Source organism: Neomonachus schauinslandi, chromosome 2 (assembly GCF_002201575.2).
Source record: "Neomonachus schauinslandi chromosome 2, ASM220157v2, whole genome shotgun sequence".
NCBI lineage: Eukaryota > Metazoa > Chordata > Mammalia > Carnivora > Phocidae > Neomonachus > Neomonachus schauinslandi.
In genome coordinates this window covers 148,399,569-148,405,568 of record NC_058404.1, presented here as the reverse complement: position 1 = coordinate 148,405,568, position 6,000 = coordinate 148,399,569, and positions in this window count along the sequence as shown.

Below are 6,000 nucleotides of genomic sequence, written 5' to 3'. Positions count from 1 at the left end.
TGTGGATAGGTCTGACGTTATTCTGATGTTCCTCCCTCTGTATATAAGGAATCTCTTCCTCCTAACTGCCCTTAAGATGGTTTCTTTGGTTCTAAGATTTGTGAGTTTTACTATTACATGCCAGGGCTATCACTCACCGGTGGTGTAGGATCCCCACAGCTCCCTCCCCATTCCGTTTATCCTTTGATATCTGCCCACAGAATCACAGCTCCCCTCTTCATACCTCAAAACCAACTGCCTGTAATATTCTGTTTGTAGAGATCCAGATCTATTTTTTACATCTCAGGCTGATTTCATGGGTCTTCAGAGTGGTCTGGTGGATACCCAACTCAATTCTGGGGATTGGTTGGAATAGGGTCCCCTACTCCCCTGTCATCTTTTCAGGGCTCCAAGTGAGTTATATATCTAATAAAATACTCTCACCTCTGCATCTGTCTAGGTTCAAATATTCAATAAAGTAACTTCTCATGTATTACAAATTCAAGATAACTGGTACATTATATTTCTAAGTCAATATTCCTCTGGATCATTTCTATGATTAATATGGCATTCTAAATGGCCATCTTGTTTTCCATTCCATAGTATTTGGATTTTATCTGTCTTACGATATTTGTGATATTTTTACTTAATCCTATGGCATTTTAAGCATGTTTTGTTTTCTATACTAACTGGTGATCCTTATCATTTGGGGAAGACCCATGTGACAGAGTTTCACATGGGCTATGGGCCCAACTCAGAAATTCAGTTTTTTGCTCACTGAAAATGAAATGCCCCAAGGTCGATGTCAGTGGTTGAATAAGAAATTGTTTTCTAAAGCTCATACTGATCTTCCACATTAAATATGGATCTGCAGCCTGAAGAATTTGCATTGATCACACTTGTCTCAATCTAGTCTCCAGTTGTACTCAGCCAACTACCACAGCATAGATAGTTAGAAGCTGAATATCCTTTAGGGGTGTAGGGAAAGGCAAGCAGAGAAACCCCAGTGGCTCAAAGGTCCTCCCTAATGATGCAGACCTCACCACAAATCAACAAGCCTTTCCTTCCATAGCTTGCAGACTCATCCTTGCTTGTATATTTTACAGAATAAAGGTTATTGCAGGACCAAATTCCTGGACTTTCTGAAATCAATAAAGTGCATGATGAATGAGATAAACTAAATGAAATGATTTCTTTCATCTTCATATCCATGTCATTTATTTTTTCTGTCCAAAAAAACTTGAAACATTCTGACATGTATTAATTATTATGATTTAATGTAAAGGGGAGGCTGCTTGTTAACTGGCTGGAAAAAATGGGAGCTCAAGAATTATACCATGATTCAGTCCATCAAGTATCTTCTTGGATCTAAATTTTTGTCTCTAGTCTCTGGAAAAATAATAAAATGGAAAAACTGAAGATAAATATTGCTAAGTATGTGGGAATGGGTACTAAGGGAGATTCACTCACAAAATGCTGTAAATTCTCCTTTTTATATATTTGTAATTTGACCAAGGGATCTCTTTTGTCAGTTTCTATCCCTAGAATAAATCAGCAATGCTGTAATGGGTGCCTGTTCTGGGAAAGGTAAACTACTTCTGGAAAGCCAGGCTGGAAAACTGACTTTGTTATAAAAATCTATTTGCATTGATTTCTTGCATCTCTGTCCCCTTATTTATCTAAAATGTTTCCTATGCTTCTTTTTTGTCTCTTTTTTTCCCCTAAATTTTTATTTCAAAATTTTTAATTTAAAATTTTTATTTAAATTTTTATGGCTAGGATTCCTTTGTGTGTATATTTGTGTGTGTGTGTGTGTGTGTGTATCACTTCTTTATCCATTCATCAGTAGATGCACACTTGGGCTGTTTCCATAACTTGGCTATTGTAGATAATGCTGCTATAAACATCGGGGTGGATGGATCCCTTTGAATTAGTATTTTTGTATTCTCTAGGTAAATACCTAGTAGTGCAATTGCTGAATCATAGGGTAACTATATTTTTAACTTTTTTAGGAACATCCATACTGTTTTCCAGAGTGGCTGTACCAGCTTGCATTCCCACCAGCAGTGTAAGAGGGTTCCCTTTTCTCCACATCCTCACCAACATTTGTTGTTTCTTGTGCTGTTAGTTAACATATAGCGTAATATTGGTTTCAGGAGTAGAATTTAATGACTCATCACTTACATATAACACCCAGTGCTCATCATAACAAGTGCCCTCCTTAATACCCATCACTTATTTACCCATCCACTATCCACTTCCCTCCATCAACCCTCAGTTTGTTCTCTATTGAAAGAGTCTCCTATGGTTTGCTTCTCTCTCTCTCTCTCTTTTTCCTTCCCCTATGTTCATCTCTTTTGTTTCATAAATTCCATATGAGTGAAATCATACGGTATTTGCCTTTATCTGACTGGCTTATTGCACTTAACATAATACACTCTAGCTCCATCCACATCATTGAAAATGGCAAAGTTTCATTGTCTTTTTTGATGGCTGAGTAATATTCCATTGTATAAATATCAGTTTCTTCTTTATCCATTTCATATGCTTCTTTGTGACTTTGGATTATTTATTTCATCTTTTATTCCCATTGACCCACCCACCACCCACCCATTCCACTCACTGTCTATCTTTCTACTTTGATTGTTTGTCTTTTGATGCCCAGTTTTCTTTCATATTATGTGCAAGCCCTTATATAACATTATCTAAGAGGTTATTCTCTATGACCTATGATTCTTGGTTAATTTTTAATAGATTTATCTTAGAAATTTTGGTCTTTGTATTATCTGTTTAGTGTTTTTATTTGTTTGTTTTGTTTTGTTTTGTTTTGGCTTTTGGTCATGGATCTGCTCACCTTCTCATCTCACTCACATCCAGCTTTTTATTTTGGTTGTTTGTCATTTGTCCTGTTTTCCTTCACATTACCTTGCAAGAACTTGCTATGGAATATCATACAAAATTCATACAAAGTAGTCATACTTGCTTACAGATAAAGTATATTTTTCACTAGAAACAGGTTTGGAAAATATATTTCCTCACAACAGACCTTCATTTGATTCCATAAATGTATTTAATAAAGTTTCTTGCTGTAGTATATTAAAAATGGCTATGTATTCTTCTTTTTTTTCTTAGTTTCAGAGGTAGAACTTAGTGATTCATCAGTTGCATATAACATATAACACCCAGTGATCATTACATTAAGTGCCCTCCTTAAAACCTATTACCCAATTATCCCTTCCCCCCACCCATTTCCCCTCCAGCAGTCCTCTGTTTGTTTCCTAGAGTTCAGTGTCTCTTATGGCTTGCCTCCCTCTCAATTTTTATCTTTTTTTATTTTTCCTTCCCTTCCCCTATATTCATCCATTTTGTTTCTTAAACTTCCACATATGGTATTTGTCTCTGACTGACTTATTTTGTTTAGCATAATATCGTCTAGCTCCATCCACATTGTTGCAAATGGCAAGTTAAGAAAATCCATCACCATGTGATGCATATTCAGTTAAGACTGGATTTTTTTGATAACTTTTTCTTCGGTTTTTATTAGATGTTCTTTTGAACAGAATGGTCTCTCTAGTATTTCTTTCACTGACAACTCTGCTAGGAATTGCTGAGTGGAAAAAAGGTTATCATCTCCTGCCAGAAACAGAATATATGCAAGAGGCATTAGGGCAGGGAGAAGATTTAAATCCAAATATTCTAATGCTAAATTCAGTGCCCTTTCTCCTAAGTGACGTCTATCTTTAAGAGAAAAAGAATATTTTTTTTCTTTTGCTTTTATTGAAGATATGAAGTCAAGTTCTGATTCTAGATCAGATTCATGTTATGCTGAAAAGAGAGAGAATAGAAAAGACAAAGTCATGAAGAAGATAACTTGATAATCTTATTCTTCTTTCCAGCACATCCAATTCTATTTTCTTTGCTATCTTGTATAAGAGACATTTTATAATGTAAAATTCCATTTTTTTTTTTTGCTTGGATCCCCACACCTGGAAGCCACTACCACTTGTAGAAATGGATCCAATGATATTTAAGACAATGACTTTATCTATAATCCTTTTGCTTAAAAAGTTGATTTTTTCCAAGTAATTAATCTATAGGAAATATATCATAATAACATTATCATTTTCAATATCATAAGAATTTGACTAATAAAAAAGAGGATTGAGCAATTATTCGGTTGATCACCATATCTATAAATTCTACTCCCACATTGTATATTGATCTGTTCTTCTTTGTCAGTCTTTACTATCACTTTAATCCTAGCCATTTTCATATCCAAGTTGGATTTACTGCAATAGCCTTCTAATATCCTACTTTCATTTTCACACTGCTGTAACCCACTTTCTACGAAGAAATATTCCCTATTTTTAGAAAGTCTATTTCAGAGAATGTCAGTATTGAGTAAAATACTTTAATAACTTTCTCTTTTATATAGGTTAAAATCTATATTCTCTGAAATGGCCCCCAAAATATCCTGACTAGTATTCTAATCTTGTTACTCTACTTTCTTCCTCCACCCATATCAACTTTCTTTGAGCTTTTTTTTTCTTCAAATCTTCATTTAAATTCTAGTTAGTTAACATACTGTGTGGTATTGATTGTGGGAGTGGAATTCAGTGATTCATCACTTACATACAACACCCAGTGCTCATCCTAACAAGTGCCCTCCTTAATAGTGCCCTTCACCCATCTAGCTCATATCCCACCAACCTCCCTCCATCAACCCTTAGTTTGTTCTCTATAGTTAAGGGTCTCTTATGGTTTATTTCCCTTTCTCCATTTTCCCCCCTCCCATATGTTCATCTGTTTTCTTAAATTCCACATATGAGTGAAATCATATGGTATTTGTCTTACTCTGATTTATTTCACTTAGCATAATACACTCTAGCTCCATTCACGTCATTGCAAATGACAAGATTTTATTATTTTCAATGGCTGAGTAATATTCCATTATATGTACATATACACACATAATATATATGTATATATACCATTTCTTCATTATCCATTCATCAGATAGACATTTGGGCTCTTTCCTTAGTTTGGCTCTTGTTGCTAATGTTGCTATAAACATTGGGTGCTGCATGTACCCCTTCAAATCTGTATTTTTGTATCCTTTATACCTAGTAGTGCAATTATGAATTATAGGGTAGTACTATTTTTAACTTTTTGAGGAAACTCCATACTGTTTTCCAGAGTGGCTGCACCAGTTTGCATTCCCACCAATAATGCAAGAGGGTTCCCCTTTCTCCACATCCTTGCCAACACCTGTTTTTTTGTGTGTTGTTAATTTTAGCCATTCTGACAGGCGTGAGGTGGTATCTCATCATTGTTTTGATTTGTATTTCCCTGATGATGGGTGATGTTGAGCATCTTTTGCTGTGTCTGTTTGACTTCTGGATGTCTTCTTTGGAAAAATGTCTATACATGTCTTCTGCCCATTTCTTAACTGGATTATTTGTTCCTTGGGTGTTGAATTTGATAAGTTTTTGTAAATTTTGGATACTAACCCTTTATCGGATATGTCATTTGCAAATATCTTCTCCCATTCTGTCGGTTGTCTTTTAGTTTTGTTGATTGTTTCCTTCACTGTGGAGAAGATTTTTATCTTGATGAAGTACCGATAGTTCATTTTTGTTTTTGTTTCCCTTGCCTCAGGTGACAGGTCTAGTAAGAATTAGCTCCGGCCAAGGTCAAAGAGGTTGCTGCCTGTGTTCTTCTGTAAGATTTTGATGGATTCCTGTCTCACATTTAGGTATTTCATCCATTTTATTTATTTTTATTTTTTTATTTTTAAAAATTTTATTTATTTATTTGACAGAGAGAGCACAAGCAGTGGGAACAGCAGACAGAGGGAGAAGCAGGCTCTCTGCTGAACAAGGAGCCCAATGCGGGACTTGATCCCAGAACCCTGGGATCATAACCTGAGCCAAAGGCAGCCACTTGACTGACTGAGCCACCCAGGCATCACCTTTCATCCATTTTAAACTTATTTTTGTGTATAGTGTAAGAAAGTGGTCC